Consider the following 12133-nt stretch of genomic DNA (forward strand, 5'->3'; position numbering starts at 1 on the left):
GGTCATCTCGTTGAGGGGGCAGATTCTGGGCATTTTTACAACCCCTCCAAAAATTGTCTTTAATTTGAACTTCACTCTTTAGGAGCCAAATTAAAAACAGACTTTGAGTGAAACTAAGCAGCCATACCCATTCCCTCGTGCCTCCTTTTTTGCCACTGCAGCAGACCAAAGCATACGCTTTCTGCCAGTAGGTTGTAGCAACTACTTTAACTGAGCTATATCATCCAGCTCCATAATGAACTCTGGGGGCAATGAAACTCTAAGCAAAGACTTCTTGCCTTTCCATCCAAATCTTTTCTTAGAGATACAGAGCAAACCAAGTGCTATTGTATTCATCAGGAGCTTTTTTATATCATGGCTCACACTTTGAATGATCTTTAGCATTTTGAATTTGTGTTTCTTGCATCCATTTCAGTATACCAAAATTGTTCAAATTGTGCGTTACCCAGACTTTAGCTACAAATCTTCTGAATTCTGTGGTAATGCAGGAATCAGTAGGAATTTGTGGAGGAAATATTACATTGCCATCTGGGGATGATGTTTAAAAAAGGCCAAACAAAAATATTTTAACTTGAAGAACTCTGGAAATTATGGCTGAGGAGGTGGATATAACGAGAAAGACATCTCCTTACATGCCAGTGACCACTTTTCAAGACAATAGATGTAGTAATAAATACTAAGACCCAAGAAATATGTGATATTCTTGTCATCATTGCTATGATTTCCCTCATCGTGATCATCATCATGATCATCACCATCATCACTATTATTGAAATGAAATCATCATATATCCTGCAAAAAATTTTAAAAGAAAACAAACTTAGGACTGTGTGACATATGTAGGCCAGTTATGAAGTTGAAATATGAGAACCATGATCTCAATCACAAGTGTACATTTCATATATGATGCTGCTATTTTATTTAGCTAAAAGGATAAAAATAATTTTTTTAGTTCCAATATTATTGCTGTGTATTGAATTCCATGAAACTAGCTTGAGATGAATTTTGGTACAAAATGTTAAAAATTTGTTTCATGTTTATACATTTACTTGGATACTAAACCAAAATTTTTGCTTTCAGATGCTGTTCTTGTATTCCTTACCTTATTCATGAGTTCAGTTATTGTCTCTGTCACTACCTTTGAAGAGATGCTAGGAGTAAATTATCTGCTAGCTATCACAGTGCATTGGAAATATTTGCCCTTGTCTAAATGTGTTTAATAGATGTTTGACCTCAAATGATTTCATGCTAAGTAGCTCCAGCTTGTGACTTACTGATAGGAAAAATGGTACTTTTTCATGGAGAACACAAGCCTTCTGGTAAGCAGAGTCATGATTTGAATGCACTGCCTATTGATACATCTAATACAAATTACAGTCTGCTGGGAATATGATTCATATTCCTGATCCTTTCTTGACAAGGCTCATGTTCTGAGATGATATATGTTTATCTTTAACTATCTCTTCCCAAAAAATATGTAAGAAAAACCTCAGAAAAGAAGTTATTTTTTAGCTCAGCCTCTGTGAGTACCGAATCTTGGAGTTCAATGCATTTTCTGTGAAAGATGAGGTTAAAAGAATTATTGTAGCATTTGGGTTTGTTTTGTTTGCATTAACACAAAGATTTAATGCTGGATTTTGTGGTCCTTACATGTGAGCTCTGGGCTCATAGACCCATAGAATCATTAAGGTTGGAAAAGCTACCACAATCATCAAGTTCAAACATTAATCCAGCACCACCATGTTCACCAGTAAACCTTATTCTCAAATGCCACATCCAAATGCCTTTTAAACCCTTCCAAGGGTGGTGATTCCACCACTGCCATTCACAGCCTCTTCCAATGCCTGACAACTCTTCCAGTGAAGAAGCTTTTTTTCTAATATCTAATCTAAGCCTCCCCTGGCACAACTTGAGGCCATTTAGTCTGGTCCTGTCAATTGTTACCTTGGAAAAGAGATTGATCTCTACCTCCCTCCTGCTGGAATGTTAGCAAGCATGTGCATAACACACCGGGTTAATGCCACAGATCTGCCACAGGACTGCTCTGCAGCTGCTCCTGTGCATCATGGATGAAGCATGCCCAGCATGTTCTGTACACAGCTTTTAGGAAATTTCCCTCCCAAATGCTCCCCACGCAGGAGTAAGATGGCACTAGGAGTGCTCATGAGCTAATGTTGCATACTGTAAGAGTGAAGCACTCTGGATTTATATTGTGAGACAAAGAGATGACCAGAACTGGACCATTTGTGTTATTAACAAGGCTATCTGCCCATGGAGATATGAACACAAACAGGCAGAGTGCTCAAGAGCATCTCAGGTGCATGTCCACACTGAAGGCACTAGCACAGGCACATCCATAGCTACTTCCTGGGCTTTTTTTGTGTCATGAAACAATGCATTGAGCATCCAGCTGGGCATGAACACACCAAAACAAGCAATCAGTGTGTGGAAGCTGACATCATTGTGGACAAGTCCTGCTGGGGCGCCACTGCCTGTTTCAGGAGTTCAGAGGGCAGTGGTGCTTTGTGGCCAAACACTCTCCCCACCTGCACCTCTTATTTATTCCATGAGCATAAAAGGAAGACACAGCACATAGTTGCATCTCTGCAACTTAAAAACATATAGATGTGTAAATATCTTCATCTTTTGACTCCTTTTACTTCAATGTCACCTTAGTCTGATACTGCTGGCATTGCTCCCAAATGATTCTGCAAGAGAATGGAATTAAGCTGTGATAAAGGTTTTGCTCTGCTAAGAAAGAGACAGTTGAACTCATCTTACTTGCAATTTAAGCAAGGACCATGAAGAGCTGAATTTTGTATTAATTACCTGAGGGACACTTAAAAATTAGATTTTCAGTCACTGAAATTAAGAAACCAGACTGAGTAGCTAGCTTATTAATTCAGTAGCTTCATATTTTCCTTTAATAAAGATTCTTTCCTGTAAACTAAAGCAGATGAGAGGAATATCATAAATGTAAAATTAGTCTAATCCTATTGAATTTTACACTGTGCCAAGGGTGCAAGATTGAATTAAATCATTGATAGAAGACAAAGAATTAACTTGAGACTTTGATATTTAAAATAAATACAATATTTTATGTGCACCATCTATAAAATAACTGGAGGCACAAAAGGACTATCCATAGAAAGCTATAGAATGTTGTTTTATAAATCAATTTCTAAGGTAAGTCCATAATTTTACAATAAAAATATTCATGCCAGATAAAGATATGCTTATATGTTAAAATTTAATCTTGTGATTTGATGCAAACTGCATCTTGTAATACTCTGATTTTTTTAAACTGTGCTCTGAAGATGAAATATTTTCTCTGCCTTCAGGTTAAGAAATCAATTACAAGTTTATGAATGCGGTTTTGTCCTGGAGGGAAATGTGGAGTTGATTCAGACAGAAGTCTCAGAACTGAATTGCATTCAAATTATTCATGAACACTATGCATCTGTAAGAGAAAGGAATTGTGCAAGCAGTGCTGTTTTTGTAGAAGTTTCAACATTTCTCTAACACTGAACATCATGAAAATATATTGTTAGTATGTTAAGTGGCTAGAAAGTGTCATAATTTGGTAGTGTATAAATGTCCCTTACCTTCCTAGTTAATTTTTGGCACTGTATAATTTCACATTTTTTTCAATTTTTATTCACCTTGTAATAAAAAAATAGAAAAATGAAAAAGAAATAATTCTGAAAATTCTTTTCTGAAAATTATTTTGAGCTCTGTTTCTTTAAATTCAGCTCTTCACAAATTGCTCCAGAACTCTCAAAATTAATATGTTCATTTTATTAATTCAAGTTATTTTAAAGTGTCTCAGTTCTCTGGTGTCAAAGGTAATGTAAGTGTTTTGAAGAGTTTTCATTAGTGGCAAAAATATATAGACTTCACTGTTTGGTTAACCCTGTCTGTTTATGCAGTGACCAAAGTCACTCTATCTCCTCCTCAGCTGGAAAAGGGAGGGAAAATAGAATGAAAGGCTTGTGGGTAGGGATAAAGACTAGGAGAGATCATGCACCATTTACTGTCATGGGGAAAACAGACTCAGCTTGGGGAATTAATTCAGTGCATTGCCAATCAAAATCAGAGAAAGGTAATGAGAAAAAACCCAAATCCTAAGCCCCACCTTTTTCCCTCCATCCTTCTTTTCTTCCTAGGCTCAACCTCACACCCGGATTGTCTCACTCCTCCCTGCAAGCAGGACAGGGGGCAGGGAAATGGGGGTTGTGGTCAGTCCATCACACATTGTCACTTCTGCGCTTTCCTCCTCATGGGGAGGACTCTTCACAAGTGTTTCCCTGCTGCAGCATGGGGTTTCTGCCACAGGAGACACTCCCTCATGAAGTTCTCCAGTGTGAGTCCTTTCCTTGAGCTGCAGTTTTCACAAACTTCTTCAGTGAGGATCCCTTCCAGAGTCAGTCCTTCAGGAACAGACTGGTGGAGTGTGGGCTCTCTGCAGGGTCACAAGTCCTGACAGCAAACCTGGCCACCCCCAGACATGCTGCACACTCAGACTGTGAAAGATCATCCACAGATGAATGTGCTTAATGTATTTCATGTAATGAACATGATAAATCAGAAAAATGGTTTGATTTGTGCATATGCACATTTAGACATAGAAACAAACAAATCCTCCACTTAGCAAAATTGCCATTCAGGAGAAATTGCCACTCAGGAGAAGGCACTTAAAAAGCTTTTTCATGTCTTAGGCTATTTAGGACTAGACCACTTACTACAAGAATAAAAATACAGTAAAGTGCAAACATGATGATTGCTCAATCATACAACATCCCTATAAACAAAAGTTTGTCTCATTTGTCTGTATTAAAGCATGTTTTGGCAAGAGGGTGCATTATGTGGAAATCTGCGGTTTCCTTTGTGGTCTCTGGGGAAAATAGGACTATTTGTCCTTGAGTAGGCTTTAAAACAATATTGTCAAATACTTTATTGTGTCACATGCAGAGTGATGTTTAGGAGCCAGTTCCATGCTATGTGACATTAGCACAACCACATCCACGTGTGCTGGCAGTTGTTGGGTTGCAGTGTAAGTGAGTGCCACATTTGCAGCCTGCCTCAATACCAAGCAGATACATTTAAGGAAGCACAGATGGCAGCCAGCAGGCAGCTACTAGCCAAGCTTTTGTGCAGCACATATGATACAGAACAGCAAAACTATAAGAGAGATGAAAATGTAGGTTTGAGGGTCAGTGAACAAGGCCAATTTGTATGACACAATTGCAAAAAATTTTGTGCCAATTTTTTCCTACGCCCATGAGAACATCTACAAATTACATAATAACTATTAAAGTTTACAGCTTTCCCCTTGGTAGAAGAACAATTCAAAATTTAAGCTGTTTATATTACTTTTTTTTAAATGTCTGTGGTTTGAAGTTGATTGCTGCTTGGACAACTGGTACCTTTTTTTTCCTAAGTCTTGAGAATTTTTTCTGAAGTTTCATGGTGTTCTGTTCAAAATTGAAGTTTCAATGACTAAATCATAATGTCAGAGCCAATGAGTATCTAGTGAGTGACAACAGCCTGCCATCTTTTGGGTCTCCTAATCTTAGGTCTGGATGAAAACATTAGGATTCAATGTAATGCAAAAGTCTGAAAAAACCCTTGTGAATTGTCCTCATGGGCTGCTCGAGTCCCTGGCATTCTCTGCATAATATCTGGAGGAAGAGGTGATATACATTTTATTCTTTGGCAAGGGATATGTGGCCATATAAGTAGATTTCTGATCCACATTAATGTGTTTTCAGACAGGGAGAGACTATTATATAAACCAGTAATTTTTTTCATTGTCCCCTTATCACATACACTATGAAAAAAGAAGTTTAAAACAGTCTATTAAATATGATTCTACTGAGTGCTTTACAAACAGATAAACCATTCCTTCCACATCATATTCACATTTTTAAGACTAAATACCACATTAGTAGGTGGCCAAATACAGAAATTATGGACTCTTTTCAGTAAGACAGTAATCTGAAAGTGTGACCATTTTCTTAACATAGTTTGTTTGCTTTTCACTCTATGCATGAGCTATCGAACACAGAGGCTTCCAGCTGTTCTGTGCTTCAGCAGTTTCAGCCCAGATACGAAACCATACCTCACAAATAACATTACCTAAAATTAATTCTAGCAAGTAAATGAGTGAAATCTTTTATGCCTTCATCAGCTACCCGCAGCTCTGTATCTTCAAGTGACAATGCAATGCAATATACAATATGTATTTTAGATACCCATAGTGATGTAGTTAGAGGAAGAGGCCAAGATAGGTGTCCTTTTAGAAAAGGCAGCCTTTGAAGTGTAAGTCTAAAAGAACAGCTTGTTTATTGAAGAACAGAGATTAATTCACAGATATCATTTTAAATACAAATCAGTTATAATATATTCTTAGAGGTCCTTTTGTTTGTCTACCTGAATATGAAAACAGTGAGATTGAAATGGATAGGAAAAAACAAAATGAGACAGGGGAATAGGAGGAAGAGCCTTTAAAATATTCTATAAAATGTGAATACAATAATCATGGAGAATAAACAGAAAGGGGCCCAGGGATATCAGTGGATGCACTTGAAGTTCAACGTAGCTTCATAATTTCAAATACAATTTTTCATGTAAATCTCATTATTTATTTATGTCTGTTGGAAAAGCAGATTGGTGGCTTGTTCTGAGAAACATCATATATCAAAAACATTAGTTCTTCTATAAATTGTTCTTAAATGGGAACTACTAAGTTTGAAGAGCATGGAGCTAGTAAGGTTGTCTCAGATGTAATTTTAATATCCTAACAAGCCAGCCTATATCAAAGGAACTGGGTGTTAAGTAAAAGTATTCATTAAGCACGCCATACTTGTCTTATGGAATGGCAATTAGATGAGCAGAGGCTTCTCAAAGCAGTAAGTATCCAATTACACATTGAAGGCTTTTCTTTGATCTTTGTTTGAAGAAAGTGAACTGTGCAAAGTAGTTTTACCCCTAAATTTGTGAATGGGTTAGATTTTTTTGGTAGCAATCAGTAGATGGCTAGTGATATTCATCCCAGTTCCACCACCAAGGAGAGATAAAGATGGCAAGAAATAATGGTGGAAATCACAAGTAAGCTCAGACATTAGCTGGTGTGGAGGCAGAGACCCTGAGCCTTGGCTGCAGATGGAGTCAGAACAACTGGTCCAAGCAAGACCAGTAGCAGGACTGGATATTTGCTGTAGATTCGTGGTCGAGCATGTGATTGCTTGAGGAAAATGGGCAGGTTTGAGTAGGCATCAGGGCAGCTGCCTTCCATCCTTCATACCTGGTTATTCCTCAGATTTGGGATATGGATTACTTTTAACTTTCCTTTAACATTGCCAGAGAAATGTATGTGAAGTACTGACTTTTCATATATTTGTAGGTGTCATAATAAAGGAATTTAGAAGAGTCACTGGAAATTCCTCTTTCACAATCTATGAGGAGTTTAATATGGATTTTGTTTGCTGGCTTTGTCTGAGACAATTAAATCAGTTAGGGAATTTCATTCAAGTTAAGTGAAAAGTTGATGGAAAAGCTTCAGCTAAAAAAGCATAAGAAAAAAAATGTGCTATGACAAAATGGTCAGTTTTCATGGAAAGACTATCAATTTATGAAAAAAATAAATAAGGATTCACCTAAAAAAATTAAACATGATTAGTCAATTTAATTTTTCAATAAATTGGAAGAGTCTTTCTGTTTTGAATTGATCTCAATATTATTTTCAATGTCCTATTTAAAAAAATGCTTTAGTTACTCAATTCTGTATCTGAGAAAACTGTTGGCCCAATGTGTTACCAAACAAAAAAGAACTGGGTATGCAAAGATTTCAAAATCATCTGAGATCACTGTCTGGGTAGTCACACCCCAAACCTTGGACCAGCTCTTGAAAAGACTAGAGCTGAGTGGGTATTCTGCAAATATAGATAGCATTGTAACCCCTCTAGAACTATAGGTCTGTGTCAGTTTTTGTGCCTCCTTTATACTGTTACAGCCACTTGAGCTTCCAAAGGATATTTCTGCTAGATGTACTGTCTTTCTGAATAGCTAATAAAACCTGCATTGTGTAAAAAAGAATACTGAAGTTAAACTTCTTGGACTTCAAATGCAAATGAGCAAGAACTTAATAACCAGGCAATTGCTGAATCATAAATCTCTTATGGAAGAACAATATAGAAAAGCCTCTGGGCATAAATAATGCTTTCATGTTTTGAAATTTGTTATACCAAGTGACTTGCTAGCTGTATGAACTGAGGACCCTTGTAATTTTCAGCACACAGATACTTCATATTATAATAAAGAAAATGGCCTGATATTCCTCCCACAGGAAAGGCATCCCCTGGGGGACATCATAGTTTGATGAACAGGCACATCACTGAGAGGTAAGTGCTGCATTGCAACATGCAATCATTTCCTCCGGAAATCTTTTCATCTGGCACTGGACACTGCTCCTTTATGAGGCACATGCCCACAAAAAACCCAAGGATTTATACTGTCTTTAAATGAGGAGGATATTGTATCATGGAATCATACAATTATTTAGGTTGGAAAGGACCTTTGGAAAAGATAGAGTCCAAAACCCTGCTCAGGATAAGTACAATTAGTTCAAGTTGCTCAGGGACTTGTCTAGCAGAGTGAGCAGCAGAGATTGTAAAGTTTTTCCATTTTATTTTGAACTCAAATCCCTGTTTTTGTAACTAGGCAAGACCTACTTATGGAGAATTTAAGGAAGCTTATATAGTCTATTTTTTCACTTATTAAAACCATAATATTTGCTTGTTATATTTCCCAAGCACACTCAAGTTACACCAATACACAAACAGTTAAGAAGCTTCCTGCTATAATGGACTACATCATGACTTATTCTTTACTTTTGCATTTGAACTAGAGTTACATGAATTATTTATTAGTATACTGCAAAGTTCTGACAATGTAGTGGAAAATCGTTTACAGATCCTTCAGCTCTATAAAGCCTTTTGTTTTGTTTTGTTCTCAGATTGCAATTTATGCTATTTCTATTTATTTCTGGGTTTTGTCAGCAAGGATTTTTCAGAATGGGATGATTGGTCTGGATGCATTCTCAGAGCTAGTTCATCACTACTGCTGGCCTGCTACTTCCCTACTCCTAGATTGGAAGTTTAGTGAATAAAGTGAAAACATTCAACTCTCTGGAGTTACTCTTTGTGCCTGATTGCCTGAATATGGCCCCAAAAAATCCGGCTGCTTGACATGTATTTTGGAAGCCAATAACTAATTTAGGCCACAGCTCTGCTCTTGAATCTGGGGGTTCTGATTTCGGCTCCAGCCTTCAGTTTAGGTATGAACCCAGACACAATCTGACTGAGGTGGGGGGATAAGGACACCACACTCTCCTCACCCTTCCTATCTCCACACTGGTGTCCTTGCATCCACAACATGGACAAATGACCATGCCTGGATGGCTGGAGAATCAGGCTGGTGAGGGTGCACCAGCCCTGGGGAAGAGGTGGCACAGGAGTCCTAGCTGGGAGGGTTTGTATGCAGTTAGGGGCACAATAGAGGGAAGGGGCAGGAGACAATCTTGAATCTTTGGAGGTCATCTCCAGAGAAATCACCTTTCTGTTAACTGTTCAGACAGAAAAGGCAGGTTAGCTGACTAATACAGTTTTCTAAAGCTGCCCTGTATTACTTCTCTGCTACACACACAGAGGGATATAATTCTTTTAAAAGGTGTCTCAATATTGCACAAAATAACAGCAAGATGGGTTAGGGATTGGAAAGCATGCTACCTCCACATAATTCTGAGTGAGAAAAGTTAATACTGTGGATGATAAAAGTGAGCTTTTTGTCTGGATAAGATTAAATGTTTGGTGAGAAAAGACATGACAGGAGAGAGAGACAGAGAACATTTATTTTCTGTTATGGGGGCAGATAGCCTTAAAAGAGGACTCATTTATCACTGATTGACAAGTAGGCTAAATTTTTACAAATGGAGGAGTGATACTGAGATGGCTATATCCTTTTGACAACCAAGTGACAGATCATTCCTTGTCCTTGCCTTTGTTTCTTTGTGATAGAATTGTGAACAAAGGAGGTATGATAAGTATTTTAAGCCTTTATTGCATTTAAACATAAAAAATAATGACTTTGGTGATTTATACAGCATCATAGAATCCTTTTATGTGGCAAAGTACCTTCAAGATCATCCTGTCCAATGTCTAACCTAGTACTGCCAAGTCCACCCAGTCATATCCCTCCCACTCAGACAGCCAAGGCTTGTTTAGGAAAATGAGGCTGCTTCTGCTACTTATTTTTCTTTGTTCCTTCCACCCACAGGTTCTTCAATTTACTAGCTTAAAGTCAAACTAGTTACAATCAGATTCTTTTGTCTGTCTTTGTCTTTTGACTGCCTTTTACCATATTTTTGTCTTCATTGTAATTCTTAGTCTAAGCCTTAGATCATAAGCTCAAAACAGAGGAGCCTTCTAACTTTTGAATGTCTTTTCATAATCTACCTTTCATTTAATCTAAGCACGCACCACGAAGATGCTCACTTCATTTGACTGTCAGTGTTAAAGAAATCTTCACTGGGGTTTTTGTGGAAACAGATGAGAGTCATACTCCAGGCAGTAATGCCTTGTGTGGATTGTAGGCTTGACTGAGAGGAAAGAGCGAAGCTGGGAGATTGGATAACCAAAAAGGCAAACTTCCTTGTGATTTCAAGTCCATTTTGTGCATGTCTACTTGAAGTCTCCTATCTATGCACGAATGTGTGAGGAGCAGTGGCTGAGTGGGTACAGCTTTGGCATTCAGTATTTCTGGGATTGCCCAGGGCTAATGGGTGACTGTGGAGCCTGGAGCCTGCCTATAGCTCCAGTTTGGACAGTAGCCATATCCAACAAGAGAGAATTTCCCAGGGACCATTGGCCCTGAAATTGTGTGGAAATTTGGCCTGTGGTGTCCTATGAATCTAAAACAGCTGACAATGACATTTAGAAAATTAAGTCAATAGACCACGCTGAATGGTTCACAGGGCCCATGTCTGGAAAAGTATATAAGGATAAACTGTTCAGCCTGTATATTACCCAAAACATTTACACACTGTTATGCAAACGGATTATGTGATATTCTACAGAGCAGTAGAAATAAATCCAACTCAAGCAAAAATATGATGTGCAGGCTGCTTGAGGAAAGCCAGAGAGTGCTCAGACAGATATGGCACAGGCACATATGTAAATGCTACTTCAAATGCTTATAAAAAATAGATACATTGAATTTCAAGGAGGCTTTTTGGAATCCCATCAGGGTAGGGTTTACAGAGCTTTTTCTCAAGCTTTTAAACCCAGCTTCTATTTAAATTGGTGGGAACTAAACATCCACAACCCTTAAGAAGTTAAAAATTAAGAAATCATTAGTCACTTGGTGCCTCGGTTTCCAGGGAATAATAATTTTCCTTTCTTTCACCTCTCAGCTCTCATAACTAATTTGAGACTATCTCATGTAGAATGACTTCCATGTCAATTTACTCTAGAATCATCCTGGAGTTATGGATAGGTTGACCAGCATATAGTTCTCCAAATTCTCTTTCTTGCTTGAGGTTTTTTGAAGATATGTGTGGCATTTGCCTCTTTCTGGTCATCAGTCTGGTAATTATTTACCTCAATTAGGAATTTAGGCTAGCTGGTTTCCTACTCTGTCTACCTATTTTCTTAAAAAACAGGATTAATTGCACTACCACATCATGGAAATTGTTCTTGACATCAACGAGCTTCCCTGGGCATTTTTGCCTGTGAGAAGAGCCTTCCAGGACAACCATTTTAACACTTCCCTGAACAAGCATAACTCCACTAATCTTGAAGTCCAGGGTCACAGTTTTTTAGAATAATTTAAACCTCCTGGAGATTATCTGGGCTCGTCCCACACCCAGTGTGGGTCCAACCTATCGTGGGCTGCTCAGGACCACGGACAGAAGTTCCACAAAATATCTGGCCCATCTGTTCCAGTGTTTGACTACCTTCAGAGTTAAAAATATTTCTGTCTATCTACTCAGAATTTGCCTTATTTTAACTTGTGACCCATGCCTCCCATCTTATCACTGAATACCTTCTGGAAGAGTCTGGCTTCATCTTTCCTA

Source organism: Ammospiza caudacuta, chromosome 5 (assembly GCF_027887145.1).
Source record: "Ammospiza caudacuta isolate bAmmCau1 chromosome 5, bAmmCau1.pri, whole genome shotgun sequence".
Classification (NCBI taxonomy): Eukaryota; Metazoa; Chordata; class Aves; order Passeriformes; family Passerellidae; genus Ammospiza; species Ammospiza caudacuta.